The following is a 22803-nucleotide window of genomic DNA, read 5'->3' as shown; positions in this document are numbered from 1 at the left end:
GCCACTGTCTGTAAGGAGTTTGTACAGCTGCCTCATGACCGCATGGGTTGCCTGCAGGTGCTACGATTTCCTCCCACATTTCAAAGGTTTTATGGGTTAAGGCTGGTAAACTTTGGGTATGCTGAGTTGGCCTCAGAAGCAAGTGGGCTGCCTACTTGGACTGTGTTGGGCATTGATACAAATGATGCATTTGTGCTTCAATGTTTCAATGTACATGTCAGAATCAGAATCAGATTTAGTATCAGTGGCACATGACGTGAAATTTGTTGTCTTTGTGGCAGCAGCACAATGTAATAGATAATAATAGAAATAAAAACTGTGAATTACAGTAAGTATATAAATATGTTAAAGAGTTAAATTAAATAAGTAGTGCAAAAATAAAATTAAAAAAGTAGTGAGGTAGTGTTCATGGGTTCAATGTCCATTCAGAAATCAGATGGCAGAGGGGAAGAAGCTGTTCTTGAAATATTAAGTGTGTGAATTCAGGGTCCTGTATCTTCTCCTTGATGGTAGGAATGAGAACAAGTCATAACCTGGATGCAGGGGGTCCACAATGATGGATGCTGCCTTTTTGAGGCATTGCTTGTTGAAGATGTCCTGGATACTACGGAGGCTAGTGCCCATAATGGATCTGACTATGCTTATAACTTTCTGCAGCTTATTTCAATCCTTTGCAGTACCCCTCTCCATACCAGATGGTGATCCATGCTCTCTGTGGTACAACTGTAGAAATTTGCGAGAGTCTTTGGTGACGTACCAAATCTCCTCAAACTCGTAATGAAATATAGTCGCTGTTGTACCCACTTTGTAGTTGCATCAATATGTTGGGTCCAGGATAGATCTTCAGAGATATTGACAATGAGGACCTTGAAATTGCTCTCTCTTTCCACTTTTGATTGCTCTATGAGGACAGGTGTGTGTCATTTCGTCTTATGCTTTCTGAAGTCCACAATTAGTCCTTTGGCCTCACTGACATTGTGTGTGAGGTTGGTGCGGCAACACCACTCAACTAGCTGATAAATCTCACTCCTAGATGTCTTTTTGTCACCAGCTGAAATTCCGTCAACAATGGTTGTATCATCAGCAAATTTACAGATGGCATTTGAGATATGCCTAGCCACCAACAAAGGTAATCTTTATCTTGAATTTTTGATTCCTGTTTCTGTAGGACCAGTATCACTCTGTTAATTCATTTTTTAAAAATATCTATAGAAGTTGTTATCATTTGTTTTTATGTTTCTGGCTACTTCATATCATAATCTAAATTTTCCTTCATTGTTCTTTCAGTCGATATTGGCTCATTTTTATGTTCTGTTCCACCTCTAATCTTCCATCTGGTCTCTGTGCACTCACTGAGTGTTGCCAACATTGTCATCTCTATAACCTCTACTGTAAGTTGTTAATATTGGCAGCAAATAGATTCATTATATTTTCCAGCCAGAATGGAACTGGTTGGGTGGCTCACCTGTCAATCATACCTGGAGATCCCTTACAGAATATAAAATCATACACTCTCTGCTGAGAGGAACTGAAATTGCATAAATGATTTGTCTTGTATTAATACCCTCCACTCATTTCTTCTTACTCTGCAATTCTTACTTTTTTTGTTCGCATCATGTTTTTTGCTTATAAAACTTGCATATAATTTATGTTTAATTTGTATTTCTCTTGTGGAGGTTGTGCATCTGATACTCTGTGCTTCTGATGCTACTACATGTATACTCTTTGTTGCACCTGCAAAGATTAACTTTATTTGTCACATGTACATCGAACCATCGAAACATGCAGTAAAATGCATCATTTGCATTAATTTTCAACATAGTCCATGGATGTGCCGTGCTTCTTACGCCAATGTAGCACATCCATGAGTTACTTACCCTGACCCGTACATCTTTGGAAAGTGGAAGGAAATGGGAGAATCCAGAGTAAACCAAACTAGAAACGTCGGGCACGAGCCGAATCGAAGTGGTGGGGTCCAGGCCCCAGAGCGCATCAAAGCAGCAGGGCCAAGGTCTGAGGGTGAGGAATGACCCCACGTTTCGACAGTTTAAATACCAGGCCAGATTGAAAAGATCAGAGTGTCAAGTCTGGAGACAAGGGACAGGTCGGTTCAGCTCGCTGTCCCACGACGTTTACTCGGCTTGGTGCTGAACTGAGGCCGTGGCTTCATTTTCATAAATTTCAGTTCTGAATGCTATTTGCTTACTTTTATTGTTTGTATGATTCATTCTCTCTCCTCTGCTGACTGAGTGTTTGACGGTCTTTTTAAAAATAGATTCTTTTGTGTGTCTTTGTTTTGTGGCTGCCTGTAAGGAGATGAATCTCAAAGTTGTATAATGTATACATACTTTGATCATAAATGTACTTTGAACTTTGAACTTTAAACTCACAAGATCACAAGTTGAATGTAAAAAAGTCCTTACAGGGAGTGGCAGGAATTGAACTCTGATTGATGTTACAGATAGCACACACATGTACTTGTGCATATGCCAATATACTTTGTTCTTTTTTGTTGAAATCACAGCTTTTATTTTGAGTTCATGATTTTTTCAATCCTGAATTCAATTGGCTTCAGACAAGAAAGGCCAAATGGCCTTATTCTGTTCCTTTATCTTATGGCCTTGTAGTCATTTCTTGGAGGTTCATTTTAAACAGATTCCACAAATGAATTTTGCTTTCTTTAATGTATGTTCTAAGTTGCATGACTGTAAGCTCTGTCATGTGATCTCTAACTCCTTGGCTGACACAATTGTGCTGACAGGCAGCGCAGTTAATAGCATTGAAGCCAAAAAAAAATGTGAAGGTTGCTGAACTGCTTCACAATGCTACAATAGGCCCATAAATTCATAATGCTGCTGTCAATGGAATGATGTTGATAAGAAAGGTACAAAATGGCTGCTGAAAGGCAAAGTCATGATAATGGAGGTGTTATCACAGGAGAGAGGAACTATATTGTTAGTTCAATTATGTATGTTGTTCTACTATCAAGGTCTATCAATGTGAAAACCAATATAATCTTTACTTAAGAAAAGCAGCCAATCAGATTAGACTGCCATTTCCTTATACACTTGAGAGCATGGTTGTGCAGTAACATTACTGATTAAGCAAGTTTTATCCTCCAATTTTTTGAAGACAATTGAGCATTAGTTCTACAAATGTGCAAAATGGACACTTAAGATTTAACATATGCTGATTAGATTAAAAACAGGGCTTGTTCATTTGTTCAACACTTAATTTCATTAAATTTACTTCACACAAATACTTGATGTTGTTGTAAGACGTTTTATTTTCCAACGTCTCATGATAGATAGTAGTGTAACTGTTCAGGCGACGCTCAGGGATTCCGGAGTATGGAGTTCGATTCCGGCGCTGTTTTATGAGGGGTCTCCGTACGTCCTCCCCGTGGAATGTGTGGGTTTCCTCCAGGTCATCCTGTGTCCTCCCACAGTTCAAAGATTAACTGGGTGGGTTGGTTGGTCATTGTAAATTGTCCCGTTTACGTTAATTGGGTTTGTTAGAGGTTGTTGGGGCGGTGTAGCTCGAAGACCTGGAAAGGCCTATTCCCTGCTGAAAAGAAATTTAAAAAGTCACACATAATTGCAATTGGTATCTGTTGTGTATTTAGTATTTCAATAATATTTGAGTAATCTTGTATATATATATGGGTTGATTAAGCATTCTTGTTCCTTTAAATAATCCAAATCAAATCAAGTTTAATTATCATTCAACCATACATAGATACAGCTGAATGTAACAGCATTCCTCTGGGGCTAAGGTACAAAACATACACAGCACATTCAGAATAGCAAGCAAAGAAATCATATTCACATGAAAAAAAGAAAAAATATATATAGCTCGAGACCCTGAACGACAAGTCCCGCAATTTTTGGTACAGTATCCCAGCAGTGTGCAGAAGCATGCAATCCAGCCTGTCATCCACTGATCGAACACAGGAGGGCAGCACCTGCGGGAGAGGCCAGCCTCCAGCCAAGTGGCATCGCCTCGGGCATCTCCTGGTCTGCAGCAGCAGGGAAGCCCGTGGATTGAGGCTACACAGCTCCCGTGTCACCTGTCATGCCACCAGGTAAGGGTAACAGGCCTGGAACATCTGACGTTATCATTGTCCGACAGAGTCTTGAGATAGCAAGTGAAACGTCTGAGATAATCACCCATGGTTATACTGCAGCCCACCTTTGCACACCAACTCTGATGCCGTTAAGTGCAGGCAACAACATGGTCTGCAGCCAGGTCAGCTCCACCAAACACAAAATGGCTCCTCCTACAACCCGGCGGGCTCCTCCGTCAACCCGATCGGCTCCTCCTACAACCCGGCGGGCTCCTCCGTCAACCCGATCGGCTCCTCCTACAACCCGGCGGGCTCCTCCGTCAACCCGATCGGCTTCTCCTACAACCCGGCAGGCTCCTCCGTCAACCCGATCGGCTTCTCCTACAACCCGGCAGGCTCCTCCGTCAACCCGATCGGCTCCTCCTACAACCCGGCGGGCTCCTCCGTCAACCCGATCGGCTCCTCCTACAACCCGGCGGGCTCCTCCGTCAACCCGATCGGCTCCTCCTACAACCCAGCAGGCTCCTCCGTCAACCCGATTGGCTCCTCCTACAACCCGGCGGGCTCCTCCGTCAACCCGATTGGCTCCTTGCCTGACATCTAAGCTCGTTCTTCTCTGACATCGGGGCAGGCCGTTTTGACACCTCGGCTGGCTCCAACACTGACACCAGTCCAGCTGCTCTGATCACTGATAGAGTAGCCCTGCAGTACCTGATGTTCTTGGAATAGAATTGTCTTGCAATCATCAAAAACACATTTAACAAAGGAAAAAGCACCTCTGGTTGGCCCCCGAAGGACCTCTGCATGTGAACGTGCTGCCATCTTACTGGAAATAATTCATTATGGATTATATGTACAAATACGTTAATCGCATACGTGATTACGCTACCATGTGACGCGTGCATGCCTTGCTTAAAATAAACTCAAACGACACCTGCATTCGCAGACTCTTGTATTTTCCTTTGAATTAATTTAACGTTTTGAAATTACAAAACCTAACATTGGTGATGAAGTATTTTAAAAATAAACCCGACACAGTTCTCAACCTATTAAAGTGTAGCAAGACATTCAAACTAAAAAAATAAAAAGGAATGATAGATAAAATACCCAGTCAAGCAAGTGCAACAGGTCGGTCAAATTTCAAAAAAGCGGCACAGCACATATTCTATGGAAAGGAAGATAAGATCAAATGTTAAAATAAGTAAAAATAAACAAAAGACTTCAAGATTCCTAAACCGTGAGTACCCGGTGCTAATATCAAGAACAAAAATATCAGACGTGGCTGATTACATTGGAAAGATCGACAAGTTTCATTACACAGCAGGTAACTGGCTCATGTATACTGAGCTATTAGAACAGTATTTTGAAGCAAATGAAATAGCCAATGAGAAACAAGTACCAATTTTGCTGAATTCATTAGGTTTAAAGGCATATAGTTTGCTTTGAAGTTTGACTGCTCCAACCAAACGATCAGAAATTTGCTTTGCTGCTATTGTAAAAGTGATGCAGGAACACTTAGAACCAGAGCGATTGGTGATTGCAGAATGCTTTAGGTTTCATAAGTGGAATCAAAAAGAGAGAGAATCCATTTCAGCATGTGGCTGAACTGAGGAGATTGTCTGAGCATTGTCAGTTTAGCAATGGGCGTAATGAAGCACTAAGAGATTGTTTAGTTTCTGAAATCTTAAATGAAAACATTCAAAAATAGCGCCCAACTGAAGCACAGTTTATATTGAAATGAGCAGTGGAAATCGCTGTTTCAACAGAAACCACAGATATTGACACAATTGATTTTTAATCAGGATTGAAACTGAGCTTGAACAGAAGTGCAGCGTCTAAACAGAAACAAGCCTGGCTGAATAAATTGTGTAATCGTTGTAGCAGGGGCTCACATACACTAAACAAATACAGATTTAAAGCTGAAACTTGAAGAGAACTCAGCAAAGTAGGTCATATGCAAGAGTATGTCAGGCAGACAAAAATAAATGTTCCACACAGGGAAGAAAGAAAATGCTAAAAAGTCAAGATGCAGTTTCTAAAGGAGCACTAATCAGCACGCTGTTGATGAAAAATCTGATAATGAAGAGAATGACACAGGATTGTGCAGCCTAGATATTTACAGTGTGAAAATTAACTGCAGTGTCGATCAATATGGCTTATTCCCGAAGTGAATGGCAAATTAATTAAAATGGAATTGGACACTGGTTCAGCTGTTTCAGTCACTCCACATTATGAGTTTGAACAGTATTTCAAAGCTACTAAATTGAAGCCTGCGGATATTCAACAAAGAACTTATACAGGCGAGAAGACAATTCCTGTGGGAATGAAATTCATTACAGTGAAATACAACAACCAACAAGCCACATTGAGCTTGTATGTGGTAAAAACAGAAGGACCTGCATTGTCGGGGTACATCTACAACTTGATTGGATATCCATCCACCATTTGCATGCCACATCCCCTGCAATGAGGCCAACTGAAAACAAATTAAGAAAGGTACTTGATGATGCCATGACTGTTTCCATGCAGAACTTGATGAACCATTGCCCAATGGGGGACAAATAGGTGTTGGTACCAAACTCTGTGCCTTTGGTTGGAAAGCATATTGGACCAAGAAAGGACCTTTCTGTCTAGAGAAATTGTGGAAGTGACAAAAACATCAGTCCAACTACAACAGTTTTTGCAGGTGACATATCTGAGAAAGCTTCTGATATGTTAATCAGGCAGTTACTTACGAAATGTGGGTTGGTTTTAAGCTGGAAAAGAGTTTAAGGAGATTTGGGAAAGTTGCAAGCATTCAGCTTCTATGAGTATAAGGAGCCAGGATCTACTCTGTATGCTCTGCATGCATTAAAGTTATTACATGAACTTCAAGTGGGAGACAAAATGTTGCTTGTAATAGTAGATACAAAGACGAAAGCCCAGCTGGGTGAATGGAAGACCAAAAAGAAAGGAGTCAATGGAGATACGAAAACAGAGGATTTGTCAGATGATGCTGTCGATGAGGAAGCTAAAAGAAGAGATCAGATCATAAAGGGAGCAATTGAAGGAATAGTAAGCAAATAATTCATAAAGTAACTGCACCTTCCCAAGATCAAGATGCACAAATAAGAAGATAAAGGAAGAAATAGATGGAGAGAAAGAATGTGAAAGAGAAATGCGTGAAAGAGAGAAATAATCTGAGAAAAAAGAAAGGATTGAAGCAGATCCAGACAGAGAAAAGGAAAAGAAAGGTGTCTAGAGCTGTCAGAACCACTTTCAGCAGTCTCAGATTCAACTCCTACAACCACCATGAGGAGGATCTAGAATCTGAGATTGTTTTAAAGCCACAAGTTTCACCTGCTAAGTAGTGATCCCCCTTGTCAGGAATGACATTATCCCACAACAGTAAGAAAGCTTCCACAGCGATGAAATCTTTTGGCCTGACTGGAGCAATCTAAAATGTACTATGCTGTGGATGTCTGTATGTAGTAGTTGTATAGTATATTGTGTATATAATCAAGAAGTATTTTATTAATCAATACACACAAAATGTTGGAGGAACTCATCACACCAGGCAGCATCTAGGAAAAGAGTATAGTCAACTTTTCGGGCCAAAAAGATCAGATCATAAAGGGAGATGCAGCCTGGCCTGTTGAATTCCTCCAGTATTTTGTGTGTGTTGCTTGGATTTCCAGCATCTGCAAATTTTCTCTTACAGTATTTGTGAATCCATTCTATTGATTTGAAGTTTATAGTTAAGTAGGGAGAGGAGTGTTTTGTTTTTAATATTTCAATAATATTTGAGTAATCTTGTATCTGTATTGGTTGATTAAACATTCTTGTTCCTTTAAGTAATTCATTACGGGTTATATGTAAAAATACATTCGTCATTATGCTCCTTCGTGATATGTGCGCACCTCACAAAGTAAACTCCAACTACACCTACATTCCTGGATTCACATGTTTTCCTTCTGAATTTTCAAACTTCAGCCTGGAAATTTGTGATAAAAGTCACCATTCTATGGTGTAAAAAAACAGGGGGGCAATGCAAATATAGGTATCCGATTGAAGATTCCTTAGACCAAAGACAATACAACAGTTATATTTATGTAGCCCATTTTTGGAGGCTCCTGTCCCAGTTGAGAGGTTGAGAGATCACAAGGTTCATCAAACAGAGGACTTACGAAGATCTTAAATGTGAAAATAAGGCTGAGTATGTGGAGATTTTTGAGGAGGGATTTCCTGAGCTGAGTACTTGCATGTCTGAAAGCACTAGTCCAGAGCCGGGGGACAGACGGAGGGAAGCTCCAAAAGAAGCGTCACACCGATCAGTTTAGTGAAGGTAATACAAGGTAAAACAGTAACAAGGTGTAGAATAAAGTGTTACAGCTGCACAGAAAGTGCAGTGCAGGAAAACAGTAGATTGTGAGGTCAAGAGCCCATCTTATCATACGAGAAGACTAGAATATAGAAGGATGTAATGTGGAGACGCTATTGGTCAGTCCACATATGGAGAATTATGGGCAGATTCGGGCCACGTATCTATGAAAGGATGCACTGACATTGCAGAAGAATGAAAAAATGATTCTAGGAATTAAAGGATTAATATATGAGGAGCATTTGATGGCTCTGGAGATGTACTTACTGGAGTTTAGAACAATGAGGGGAGATCTCATTGAATGTTGAAAGACCTGGATAGAGTGGGCATGGAGAGGATATTTCTAACAAAGGACCAGAGAACACAGCCTCAGAATAGAACAATGTCCCTTTAGAATAGAGGTGAGGACGTATAGTATTTTTTCAGCCAGAAGGTGGTGAACTTGTGGATAGCTGTGTGGCCAAGTCATTGATATATATATAAAGTGGAAGTTGATAGGTTCTTAATTAGTAAGGGCATTGAAAGTTATGGGGAGAAGGCAGTAACAATGGATTGAGAGGAAAAATAAATCAGTCATGGTTGAATGGTGGAGCCGACTCGATGGGTCAAATAGCCTAATTCTGCTCCTATATCTTATGGTCTTATGGAACTGTTCAATAGCCTTATAACAAGCAGTGTAGAAGATGTCCTTGAGTCTGGTGATACATGTTTTCACACTTCTGTTATCTTCTGCCCGAAAGGAGAAGAAAATATCCAGGATGGGTGGTGATGAACAGATGCAACTATTCATTCACAGTCAAATTATTTTAACAAATCTAAAGTCAAGTATCATTTTTTAAACCTCTTTCCTACTGTTACTTTCTCTTCATCATTTCTTTTAAATTCATACTTCAGTTCACTATTTTAATCATAATTAACTCCAATACACATATTCTAATTCATCCACCTCTTTTATGCCTCTTTCTTCCTTTATTGTTAAATTTCTGGTGATAAAAAATTGTAGCATTTGATCCTGAGAGAGAAAGAGACACATTTGCTTGCATCATAATCTTTACTTTTTACTTCCAGCAGTATAATGTTTTGAATTGAAGGCTGCAAGGAACTGTCAAACTAATTGAATTGTTCTGCTTCCCTAAAATTTAGCCCAATGATGCTAATCTCATCTACATCTATTTGGAGCTAGCTATCTGGCCTATATGACATGTTTTTTTTTTTGCTTTATAAAAATTAGCTTTATTTGTCAAATGAACATGGAAACATACAGTGAAATGTGTCATTTTGTGTTCAGTCAAATCAATGAGGATTGTGTAATGGTGTAAGTAAGTGTCACCACACTTCCAGTGCCAGCATAGCATGACCACAATTCACTAACCTAATCGTACACCTTTAGACTATGGGAGAAAACCAGAGCACCAGGAGGAAAGCCATGCAGTCACAGGCAGAATATACAGGCAGCAGTGGAAACACATCACCAACTTTTAGCTGGAACTTTAATGGCTTTACACTAACCTTTGTGCTACTGTTGCCACCTCTTCATTAGCAGCAGCGCAGTGCAAATAAATATAATCACACTACATTTCAAAACAAAATAAATAGATTAGATTATGAGGACCCGCAGTCCTCTTTTATTGTCATTTAGTAATGCATGCATTAAGAAATGATACAACGTTCCTCCAGTGTGATATCACCCAAACACAAGACAGATCAAAACTGAAAAACTGACAAAAAACCACATAATTATAACATATAGTTACCACAGTGCAAGCAACACCGTAACTTGATAGAAGAACAGACCATGGGGCACCGTAAAAAATGTCTCTCAGTCTCTCGAAAGTCCCAACATCTCACGCAGATGGTAAAAGGAAGAAAACTCTCCCTGCCATGAGCTTCCAGCGCCGCAAACTTGCCGACGCAGCATCCTGGAAACACCCTACCACAAAGCTAAAATAGAGCTAAAAAACAAGGAATAAAGCGGTGGTGCTCATGGACCATACAAGAATCTCGTCACAGAAGGGGAAGAAGCTACTTCTGAATCGCTGAGTGTGCATATTTAGGCTGAATTATTTTGATGGGACAGTGATAATAGCTACATGGTATCAGTAAGCATTTGGAATATGCCATTTGTTTTGCTTAGAGAAACACACAGAAAACGCTGGAGGGACACAGCCAGTCAGGCAGCATCTACAGGGAGGAATAAACAGTCGCCATTTTGGGCCATCGTCAGGGTTACTCTGGATTCCCAGCATCTGCAGAGTTTATTCTTCGTGTTTGGATGAATTCAGTGAAGAATAGAATGTGGATGTGAAATAAATCTTAGGTGGGTTCAAAGGGAAATGTATTGAAAGGAGAAAGAAAGCCATTGAAGGGGAGTTGTCAGCAATAGCTCCAGGAGCAGTTTCATTCAGCTGGATAATGGTTGGGGTTGCTGGGCAATGATGAAATGCTAAGCAGAATCTTTGCTCTTAACTCCAGTGGTAGTGGAAAACTAATCACAGTTTGGACAGCAAGGTGAAAGAAAGACTGGATTCCTGATATAGCCAAGCATGTCACTTTATATCTTACAACATGCTGGAGGAACTCAGCAGGTCGGGCATCATCCGTGGAAAAGATCAGTCGAAGTTTCGGGCCTTCGTCACGAAGGGTTCCGGCCCGAAACGTCGACTGATCTTTTCCACAGATGCTGCCCGACCTGCTGAGTTCCTCCAGTGTGTTGTGAGTGTTGCTTTGACCCCAGCATCTGCAGTTCACTTTATATCTTTCCAAAGTTATTTATTTAAAGATATAGCACAGAACAGGCCTTTCCAGCCCAACAAGCTGCACCACCCAGCAACGTTCCATTTGACACCAGCCTAATCATAGGACAACTTACAAAGATCAATAAACCTATTAACTGGTATCTCTTTGGAATGTGGGAGGAAACAAGGGCACCTGGAGAAAACACACATTCTCACAGGAAGGACGTACAAACTTCTTACAGCCAGGATTGTAGACTCAGTGGCCACTTTATTAGGTACCTCCTGAAGCTAATAAAATGGCCACCAAGTATATGTTCATGGTCTTCTGGTTGCTGTAGCCCATCCACTTCAAGGTTTGACTTGTTTCTATTCAGAGTTATTCTTCTACACACCGTTGTTGTAACACGTGGTTTTTGAGTTTCTGTCGCCTTCCTGTCAGGTTGAACCAGTTTGGCCTTTCTCCTCTGACCTCTCTCATTAACAAGGCATTTTCACCCATAGAGCTGCTGCTCACTGAATTTTTTTTGTTGTTTTTCATACCATTTTCTGTAAACTCTAGAGCAGGGGGTTCTTAACCTTTTTTTTATGCCATGGACCAATACCATTAACTGAGGGGTCAATGAATCTCAGGTTGGGATCCCCTGCTCCAGAGACTGTTGTGTGTGAAAATCCCATGAGATCAGCAATTTCTGAGATACTCAAACCACCCCATCTGGCACCAACACTCATTCCACAGTCAAACTCACTTAGATCACATTTCTTTCACATTCTGATGCATGAGCAAATGTACAGGTGTGCCTAATGAAGTAGCCACTGTGCATATTTAGCAAGAAATTTTCACTTTTGCAACAACTCAGTGTTATGCAGGACACTTCTTAATATGAATTCATCAGCTCTCATTTGTTTCTATACAACCAGTGGTGTTTATTTCCATCGGTCTTGGGCTGGCAGTGGAGAGAATCCAGAGGAGATTCATGACAGCAAGCCAGGGAATGAAAGGGTTAATGTGAGGAGCATTTGCTGGCTCTAGGCTGGAATTTAGAAGAATGAGGGAGGATCTCAATGAAACCTATTGAATATTGAAAGGCCCAGACAGAGTGGACATGGAGAGGATGTATTCTATAGTGGGGAGCCTAGGACCAGATTGCACAGCCTTGGGACGGAGGGACATCCACTTAGAACAGAAATGAAGAGGAATTTCTCCAGCCAGTGGGTGATGAATCCATGGAATTCACTGCAACAGATGACTGTGGAGGCTAAGTCATTGGGTATGTTCTTGATTAGTAAAGATGTCAAAGGTTACGGGGAAAAGGCTGGAAAATGGGATTGAAGGGGATAATAAATCAGCCTTGATGCAATGGCAGAGCCTTATTTTGCTGTTATATCTCATGGTCTTATGATCTTAAGTGAGGTAAAATACAATAGTAACATTAGCCTCACGGCATGTAGTTTGTTCAGACATTATGCCTCCCTTGGGAGCTATCAAATTGTGGCATAACTTATTTAAACAATCATGCATTTTCAACTTTCATTTTCATCATTGGCTAACTTACAGTATTACATTTATATGAACATTTAATCAATTAGGGGGCATTAATTTGTGAGATGAATGTTATATAACGCGATGTTATTACTGCTCAGGGCTGAAGAATTCAGAATTAAATTCCGATGCCGTTCTGAATGTTCTCGCCCTGGAATGCATGGGTTTTCCCTGGGTGCTCTGGTTTCCTCCCACAGTCCAATGATGTACCGGGTAGGTTAATTGATCATTGTAGTTGCCTCATGATTAGGTTAGGGTTAAACCGTGGATGTCGGGTGGAATTCATTGAAGGACCGGAAGAGCCCACTCTGCTCTGCATCCCTAAATAAAATGAAATAAATATTAATTTTTATGGTGTTGCGTTAATTATGTAATTAATTAAGATATATTGGATTCAGTAGCTGGAATGACGAAAGTATGGAAATTGATTCTTTTCATTACACAAAATTAAATGCTTGAAAAGATAGGTGAGAATAGGGAAAAAAATATTATTAATGTGGGAATACAAGAAAATTGTGACAGACCATTCAGCCTTTTCGATCTGTTCTGTCGCCCAAACAGATCACAGTTCATCTGTACTTCATCTCCATTAATCTTCAATTTTCAATATTTCAATACACTTACTGCTTGGACTATATCTCTCTATATATTCATCTGGCCACAACGCCAATGATCTTTCCAACATAATTAATTATATTAGCCGGTTGTAATGTGTTGGTTATAAATTAATTTTGCTCCCTTTGTTCAGCTTATATCTGTTCATTCATTTGCACGCTTCTTGGTGGCAAAATGCAGCATTTTGTTTTGCAGTCTTGCAGTAAGCATAATTGATTTGAGCACCAGAAAAATCACCTGGACGAGAATGCGTCTGGACTTCCCAAGTTCCTGCCAATATAGACCTCAAAACCCTTGTTCCCTGCCATCAAACATGACAGCAGTATTTTACTCCACTCTATGCGCTCTGCCTCCTTTCTTTCCAGTCATGATGAAGAGTATTGACCAGAAACCTTGCCTGTTTATTCCCCTCCATAATAGATGCTGCCTGACTTGCTGAGTTCCTCCAGCAGTTTTAGTGTGTTGCTCTGTGTGTTCTTGCCTTGTGGACCAATCGCCATTGTGTGACCTTATCGAAAACACTCTGAAGACCCAAGTACGCTCCACTCACAGCCTCAAAGAACGCCCATAATCATAATCAAATGATTTTCCATTCATGGATCCATGCTGATTTTACCGAATCCTGTTATTCTTTTTTATTTGGTGTTTGCTATCATATTCTTCAATGTTATAACATCTATAGAGTCCAGCATCTATTACAAATATGCACACTAACAGTTGACTAGTTCCTTGTTTTCACACCCTCCCCCTTTTTTAATACTAACCCACAATGTGCAGGGTCAATTTCAGAATCCTTAGAGTAACCATGCTCTCCATTGTAAGTTCTCCTATCTCTGTCTGAAAGGAAACCAACTTAACTACATGATAAACAAAGGGATAGATAGATACATTCATGGGGTTAGATGAATATGGGGAGTGGGGGTGTGGAGGAGGGTGTTGTGGAGTATCAGCATTTGGATAAATGATATGATCTTGTATTGATAGTCAATAAAATATTGTATAGTAAGTTAATATTACAATTTTCAAAAATAATTTTTACTTTATTGATACCGCATAGAGTAGGCCCTTCTGGCCCTTCGAGGCATGCTGCCCAGCAATCCCCCGATTTAACCCTCGCCTAATCACAGGACAATCTACAATGGCCAATTAACCTACCAACCAATACATCTTTGGACTGTGGGAGGAAACCCTTGCGATCACGGGGAGAACATACAAACTCCTTACAGGCAGCAGTGGGAATTGAACCAGGATCACCTGTACTGTAAAGCGTTGCACTAACCACCATGCTACTGGGCTGCCCCAATTCTCCTCTCTCTATCTATAAGGGACTGACATTTGTCCTTGCTTTTTGTGTGCTCTTACATACGTTTATATGCTTCTTTTGTTCATTTGGTCTCATACTCCATGTTTCCTTTATTTATCCGCTGGCCTTACAGCCTCTTTGAAAATCAGTCTATTGAGCTATGTCATCTTCTATAGCATTTGATGACTACTTGAATTCAAAGCATAAATATGTCAAGGAAATGTCCCGTGATACTACCTTCTAAGTTCCACTCTTATAGAATCTTCTGTGCTGCTCCTCCATAACCCTCAATTCCTCAAAATTTTAGATATTTACCTATCTCTATCTTAAGTATATCTAATGATCTGGCCTACGCTATCCACTGTGACAGGGATTCCAGAAATTCCGTACACTCTGAGGAAAGAAATTTCTATGCATCTCAGTTTTAGATGTCCAACAGATAAACTATCCAACCAGGCATGGCTGACAAGGCATAATCAAGGTCAATATATAGATACTGTAACTATGTTCCAATAGACTCAGGGCTACTTAAAGTCATGTTTGAATACCGTACAGCATCAATATTAATCACATCATCCAATTTACATTTCAATTGAGATATAATTAATCACCAAGTTGATGTTATTTGGTTCATCCTATCATCAGAAGTCAAATTTACACACCAGTGGTCAGCAAAACCAACCCATTTAACATCAAGACACAAAAGATTCTGCAGATCCTGGAAATCATGAATAACACATACAAAATTCTGGAGGAACTCAGCAGGTCGTGTCGATGTTTTAGATCTGTTGGTAAAGAGATGTTTTAAGAAAGGAAGATACTTAACTCACCTGGCACCTTTATTGAAAGACCTTGTTGGAGAAAACAGTAGAAATGATATATTGATAATAACTTTAGAAAGCTGTTAACAAGAATACTTGGGGTCAAAGAAGGATAGTGCTAGAAAATGGATGCTAATGATGTACAGTACTGTGCAAAGTTTATCTGTCTTAGGCACACATATATATATCTGGAGTGCCTAAGACATTTGCACAGTACTGTATTTATCAATGTGGAACAGAGAGTAAGTTCGTAAATCTAGTGGGAGGAAAGGATTTTGGGAGTGGTGAGGGTGCAGCACTGCAGGAGGGGTGTGGGACATGTGAAGGAGACTAGGGGCCGACACACCCAGCCCTGAGGCACCAGGCAAGGTGTCCTGGTTCCCAACAACTGGTTTATCGATCATTACAGAATGTCTTCCTGCTCCCTTCCCTTTCTCTTCCCCTTTTCCCATCCATGATTTTCCTCTCCCTGCCCCCTTCCCACTCTTAATTCACAACAGAGACCCATATCAGAATCAGATTTGTGGCAGTAGTACAGTGCAATACATAAAATTACCACAGTACTGTACAAACATCTTAGGAACCCTAGCCATACATATGTGCCTAAGATTTCTGCACAATACTGTAAAATTAACTGAAGTCCATTTATCTAAGTGCATTACACTCACGAATTGATGTTGATTTCGTTAACAGGATTTCAATGCCCAGGCAACATTAACTGTTCCATTATCCCTTCTATGGCATGACACTAACAAGACCTATGATGTCAGATTGGACTGCAATAATCCAGCTAATGGTTTCTATTAAGTAGATAAACTTAACCAGCAGGACCTACCTCTTCCACAACATCTACCATTTAAAACATTATGGGGAACAAAGGGAACTTTGGGTCTACATCTAGAGATCCCTCCAAGTTGTTGTGCAAGTTGGTAAGGTTGTTAAGAGTACATATTGTATGTTGGACTTCATTAGCCAGGGGATTCAGTTCAAGAGCCATGAGATAATGCTGCAGCTCCTTCAATCTCTAGCTGGACCACCCTTGGAGTATGGGTTCGGTACTGGTCACCTCATTATAAGAAGGATAAGGAAGGTTTAGAGAGATGAGGAGGAGATTTACCAGGATTCTGCCTGGATTAAAGAGCTAGTTTTCTGAGAAGAGATTGAGCGAGCTAGGGCTTTTCTCTTTGGAGTGAAGGAGGGTGAGGGTGACTTGATAGAGGCATACAAGATGATAAAATGTATCGATAGAATGCCTGTTTCCCAGGGTGAAAATGAGTAATATAAGAGGGTAAAAGATTAAGAGGAAAGTATAGTCTGGGAGATCAGTGGTAGGCTTTTTACACAGAAAGTAGTGGTTATGTGGAATTCGCGGCAGGGGTGGCGATGGACGCAGTTACACTAGAAACATTTAAGAGACTCTTAGACAGGTACATGGATGATGGAAAAATGGTGGGTGTGTGGGAGGGAAGCTTTAGATTGACCTTGGTGTAGGTTAAAAGGTCAGCATAGCATTGTAGGCCAAAGGGCCTGTACTATGCCACACTGTTCGATGTTCTATGTTCTTTCTCCAGTTGCCCATCTACACTTGAAAGGAAATTATTCCAATGTGAATAATAATGAAAATTGATCAGATTCCACACCTATTATATTTTCAGATGAGTTCTATTGATGAATGTTCTTGAAAGATAAGTGTTGTATCATTGATCAATTAATCCAATGCAGCCCTGACTATCATTTACAAAATGCTGGAAGAACTCAGCAGGTTAGGCAGCATTGATGGAGAGGAATAAACAGTCAATGTTCCCATCCTGATGAAAGGTCTTGGCCCAAAACGTCCACTGTTTATTCCCTCCATAGATGCTGGCTGACATGCAGAGTGTCTCCAGCATTTTGTATTTCCAGTATCTGCAGAACCTCTTATGTCTGTGTGTCATTGCTGCTTTAAAAGAGTTAAAAGTCATTATGTTAGTTGCATTAGATTCCTTTTCTAGAACTGCCTCTGTCATTGTATACTGCAGTTTACAATGCTAAGTGACCCATTTAGACATGAATCATATCCTTGATATCATTCAACACTTCAAATAACAGGAAACAGGAGGGCAATTAGGATTGCTGGGGCCCAGGTTCTCGTGAAACAGCTGATGCTTTACTGCATAATACATGGTTGTATGCACATTGCTCTCTAATTTAGAAAATCATAGTCATTTCCTCCTTTTAAAAATGTCTGATGCTCATAAATCTTTTGTACCTTTTCTGTATCAATTTAAAGACCTTATTTCCTGCTGTAGGATGCAGATTGTGTCTGATTTTTCTCACAGGCTTTAATCTATTAATGGACAAGTAGGTGAGCTGTTGTGGGGTGGCGGGGGGGGGTTGAGGGGTTGGTGGTGGTTGCACGTGGGAGCAACCAACTGGACAAGTTGAACAGGTTTATTTGGTGGAGATGGCAGGCTTTGGAAAAATATTTGTCTTAATCAATGGGGATGTTTTCATCACCAGACAAAGCTTTCACAGGGAAAATACAATTGTTTCTTTATGGTGTGCTTGCAGCCTTTCTAAATAGTGTAAGAATCAAGATTATCATCAAACATCCAACAGACTGACTAATTAGTATTGGGAAAATATAATTTGATAGGAGAAGCATAAAAACGGATGAGGGGTTGTTTTTGTTTTGTCACATGCAATGTATTGATTTAATTAATTGGGCTGCGTTCTGAAAGAACCAGTTTTGCCATGGCTTTCTTTATGAGAATGATATGTGTTCATGATTAATTTTCCTTTCCCAAGATTTCTCAGAGCATGAGAACGAATATCTTACTTTATTTTTGAAGAGGTTCTGCAGATGCTGGAACTCCAGAGCAACAAACACAAAAGGAACTCGGGAGGTCAGGTAGCATCAATGGAGAAGAATAGGCAATTGGTGTTTTGAGCTGAGACCGTTCATCAGGACTTACTGTTTTTTTTCACATTTAAGAAGGGGTTTCATACTTTGCTCTTCATGGATTTGTCTATCCCATATATCAAAATAAGGTCATTTTTGAACAGATTTGCACTGTCCTGCTTTCTGCCTGTTCCTTCCTTTCTCTGATGTGAAGTATAACATCTGGTGGTATCACCCTCAGCTTGGTGGGGATGAATCAGCTCTCCTTGTGGGAAAACCAAAGCTACAAACCAGGATCATACCATGTGTGGAAGGCAACAATAAAAGCTGGTGCACTGTGTCATTGTGAGTGGCACGGTCATGTAATTTGTGGTGGAACACTTTGCAGTGCCAGTTGTAAGACCGGGGTTCAATTTCCACTGCTGTTTGTATGTATCCCCTGTGACTGCATGGTTCTCCTCCCCCATTCCAAAGACATATGATTTAAAGCAAGTAAGTTATGGGCATGTCCTGTTGGTGCTGGAAGCATGGCAACACTTAGAGGCTGCTCTAGCACACTCCTTGGACTGCGTGAGCCGTTGACATAAAACTTCACATTTCACTGCATGTTTCGATGCACATGTGACAAGTAAAGCTATTCTTTAATCCTTATCTTTTAAAAACAAAATTTGATTGGAGGAACAGCTGACTGAATGATGAGGACATCTTCTAACGATGGTGCCTCAGGAAGGTGCATCCATTCATTGTAAAGGAGCCTTGCCATCTGGAACATGCCCTCCTCTCATTATTACCTTCAGGGAGCAGGTACAGGAGCCTGAAGACCCACACTCAGCACTTCTGGAACAGCTTCTTCCCCTCCACAATCAAATTTCTGAATAGTCCATGAACCCATTAACTCTCTACCCTGTGATTCCTCTTTTGAACTTATTTATTTATTTTTGAAGCTTATATTGATTTTTACGTTGGTCACTGTGTGTCAGCAACAATATATCTGGTTCTGATTCAGATTTTGAACTCCCCCTTTTGAAAAGAAGGCTACTATTTATTCAGAAAATATCACCAATAAAAGGACTACCAAATGTGAGGACCAAATTGTATTATTTGGAGATTTTTACTGCATTAAAAACAAATCATAGAAACTCAAAAGTCCTCTCTGGATTGTGATACATTTGATTTAGATAGTGAACAGCGGCAGTAATTTTTGGAGTGTGTCAACACAAAACAATGGCCACAATCTTGACTGGAGTTGTCTTTGTGAGTAGAGGGGAGGAACTTGTTCTGAGGCAACAGAGGAACTCAATAGGTCAGGCAACATCTATGTGGGTGGCAGGGTGGAGATATGTCTCTACCAAGGAGGTGTTAGGCACTCCTTCCCTCCATTAGCCTGCAGGTTACCTTTGGGCAAGGTGTAGCACCTGCTTAGCCCCCTCATTAGGGTCATGTGAAGCCATGGGAGCAAGTGGTAGATGGTCGTATGAGCAGTTGATTCATATCACAAGTCCTGATTATGTGACCACAGATGCCGGGCAGACAATCTCTGAAGAGTATTGATAATGGCTGGGGTCACTGATCTAGTAAAGACACTGCCCAAAAGAAGGCAAAGGCAAACCACTTCTGTAGAAAAATTTGCCAAGAACAATCATGGTCAAGACCATGATCGCCGACGTCATACGACACGGCACATAATGAACGAGTGAATCAGCATCTATGGTGGGGGGGGGGGGAATGAACTGTTGATGTCAGCTAAACTTAGCAGTCCCAATGAAGGGTCACCACCTGAAATGTCAACTATCCATTCCCCTCCATTGATGCTGCCTGATGTGTTGAGCTCCTCCTCATCCTTTGTATGTTGCTCGAAATTACAACTTCTGCAGTCTCTTTCATCTCCAGCTTTGTTCTGAATGCCAAAATGTCTGAGATCTCAAAAGTCATACAACTCTGCCTCCTGCACAAGAAAAAACTTTTCTCCAAGTGCTCAGGAGACAAATTGACAGACTGGAAATGATCTGCAAAGTCTGGTTATTTGGACCAACTACAGACTCCTGACCCTGAGGTAGTGAGATTGTGGCAGATTGTTTACCAGGTAATTGGCCATCAATCCCTGTGGGACTGGGCCGAACCGAGGGAAGTTATAGTTATTGTTGTGAGGTGAGGGCAAGTTGATTGCCAACCTTCGGAGTTTGTCTGACTCCCATTCCTAGCAGGGATATCCAATTATTCAGTCCTTGATGTTACCTTCCCTGAAACAGCAGATACACCACCTCTCTTGTGCCTCCATCTTTCCAGCTGGTGCAATGATCCTCTTGTACTATTTATGCAAGGTGTGTTTTTATGCATTCAGTCTGGAGGTCCCAATGGAGGCAAAGGTCAAGGACGTCTGAACCCTAACTTTTCTCAATGTTTACCTTACCTTGAATAAACTTCCTACTGGAGTGGACCAGTCTGTAGAACAAGTAGGGAACTTTAAGCTATATTGATTTTGGTGCCAACCAAGGTCACACCAGCCTCACTCAGAGAGCTGCAAATGCAGATGGCATTCACCCCAGGATCTAGAATAGAATTTCCAACCTTTTTTATGCTATTGACCATACCATTAAGCAAGGGGTCCATGGACCCCAGATTGGGATCCCCTGGTATCGAACATAGAACAGTACAGACTCTTCTGCTCACAATGTTGTGCTGACCTTTTAATTTACCTTAAGATCAATCTAACCCTTCCGTCCTACATAGCCCTAATGTATCTGATTCTACCATCACCACTGGCAGGGCGTTCCGTGCATCCTCCACTCTGTGTAAAAACTTACCTCTGACATCTGAAATGCATGCATTAAGAAATGATACAATGTTCCTCCAGAGTGATATCACAAAAAAAAACCAGGACAAACCAAAAACCTACACTGACAAGACCACATAGTTATAACATATAGTTACAGCAGTGCAAAGCAATACCATAATTTGACAAAGAGCAGACCATGGGCACGGTAAAAAAAAATTGCTTAGTTATTACTGTGAAGATTTGGATTAGATTAGACTGGCTTTATTTATCACACATACATTGAATCATGCAGTGAAATATGTCATTTGCATCAACAACTATTACATTTTGAGGATGTACTGGGGGCAGTTGCAAGTATCAACATACTTTTGGCACCAACATAGCACGCCCACAATTTACTATCCCTAATCCATACCTGGGTGGAAACTGGAGCACTTGGAGGAAACCCATGCAGTCATGGAAGAACATTAAAACTCCTTATAGAGAGTGTCAGGAATTGAATGTCCATTATCTCAAACATAGGTGCTGCAAACTGTTACATGTGAAACTGATTTAACAGGATTATTGTGCTAAAGTGCATCTGAACTATTGGCATTGAATACATTAACAAGTGCTAGAGAAGATGCAGGAGGTTCTGTTAATATTTTAGATTGCCAAACCATTCTCTGGATATCCAGTCTTTAAATAGCACAATAATTTAAAAATAATAACTACCCAGTTCTTCATTCATTATACTTCCACATTTGGTTTCTATATTACTTGGCAAATGAAATCCCTGCAGCAACCGACACATTTTTGTTGAGTAATGTTTTCAAGGTTGCTAAGTACAATCAGTAGGCAAAGGATGAAGTGATACAGTGTGAACTTGGGCAGATGACTAAATCGGTCAGAACACCATATGTAAAATGTGTCCAGTGACTGAGAAATGCAAGGTATCACACATGATGCAAGTTCTTTTCCCATTTCAAAGATGAATGTTGCCAATCCTCACTCTGATTTATGAATCTGATGTCTTACAGTATCGACAGATAACTAGCTATAGTGTAATACTTATCCTGCCCAGTCCCTGGTCTGACATTGTTTGCCCTTTACCTTTAACTTATCTCGACAGATTATGTAATAAATTATTTTTAGAAAGCATTAATTAATAATATTTTCGGAGCATAAACTATATGAAGCATTGAGACAGCAAGCGGTGTGTGCTACTGTTGGACAGCCCTTGCACTCGAGCAATCTTTTTCCCTTTCTCTCTCTCGATGGTGAGTGAGAGACTGTTGATCTTTGAATCTGGACACTCGGACAAGCGACGGAGCAGATCATAACAGCAAAACAACGAGCTGCTGGTTTCCCCTCTCGTTGTTGCAGAAGCAATATCTCTCCCTCCCTTGCTAATAAGAGAGAGAGCCTGCCAGAGATGTCAAAGTGTTGGGAAGGACAATAGTTTTTGATGGACTTCAGATCATGGTCAATAGATTATTTTGGAAAGCCAGTAAAAAGTACATTGCAGTAATCTAATCTTTTTGATATAAAGGCGTGAATTTGTTTTTAGTATCATTACATAATCAAAATGAACGTACAGTACCTTTGCAATATTTGTTAAATGTAGAAATACTGCTTGGTTCACTTTTTTTATGTGGGACTTAAAATTCAAATCTGAATCAAGGATAACACCCAGACTAGTTACTTCTGATTTTATAAGGTGAGCC

Source organism: Mobula hypostoma, chromosome 3 (genome assembly GCF_963921235.1).
Source record: "Mobula hypostoma chromosome 3, sMobHyp1.1, whole genome shotgun sequence".
Taxonomy (NCBI): Eukaryota; Metazoa; Chordata; class Chondrichthyes; order Myliobatiformes; family Myliobatidae; genus Mobula; species Mobula hypostoma.
The sequence above is the reverse complement of the archived record's forward strand: the minus strand, read 5'-3'. Positions refer to the sequence as shown.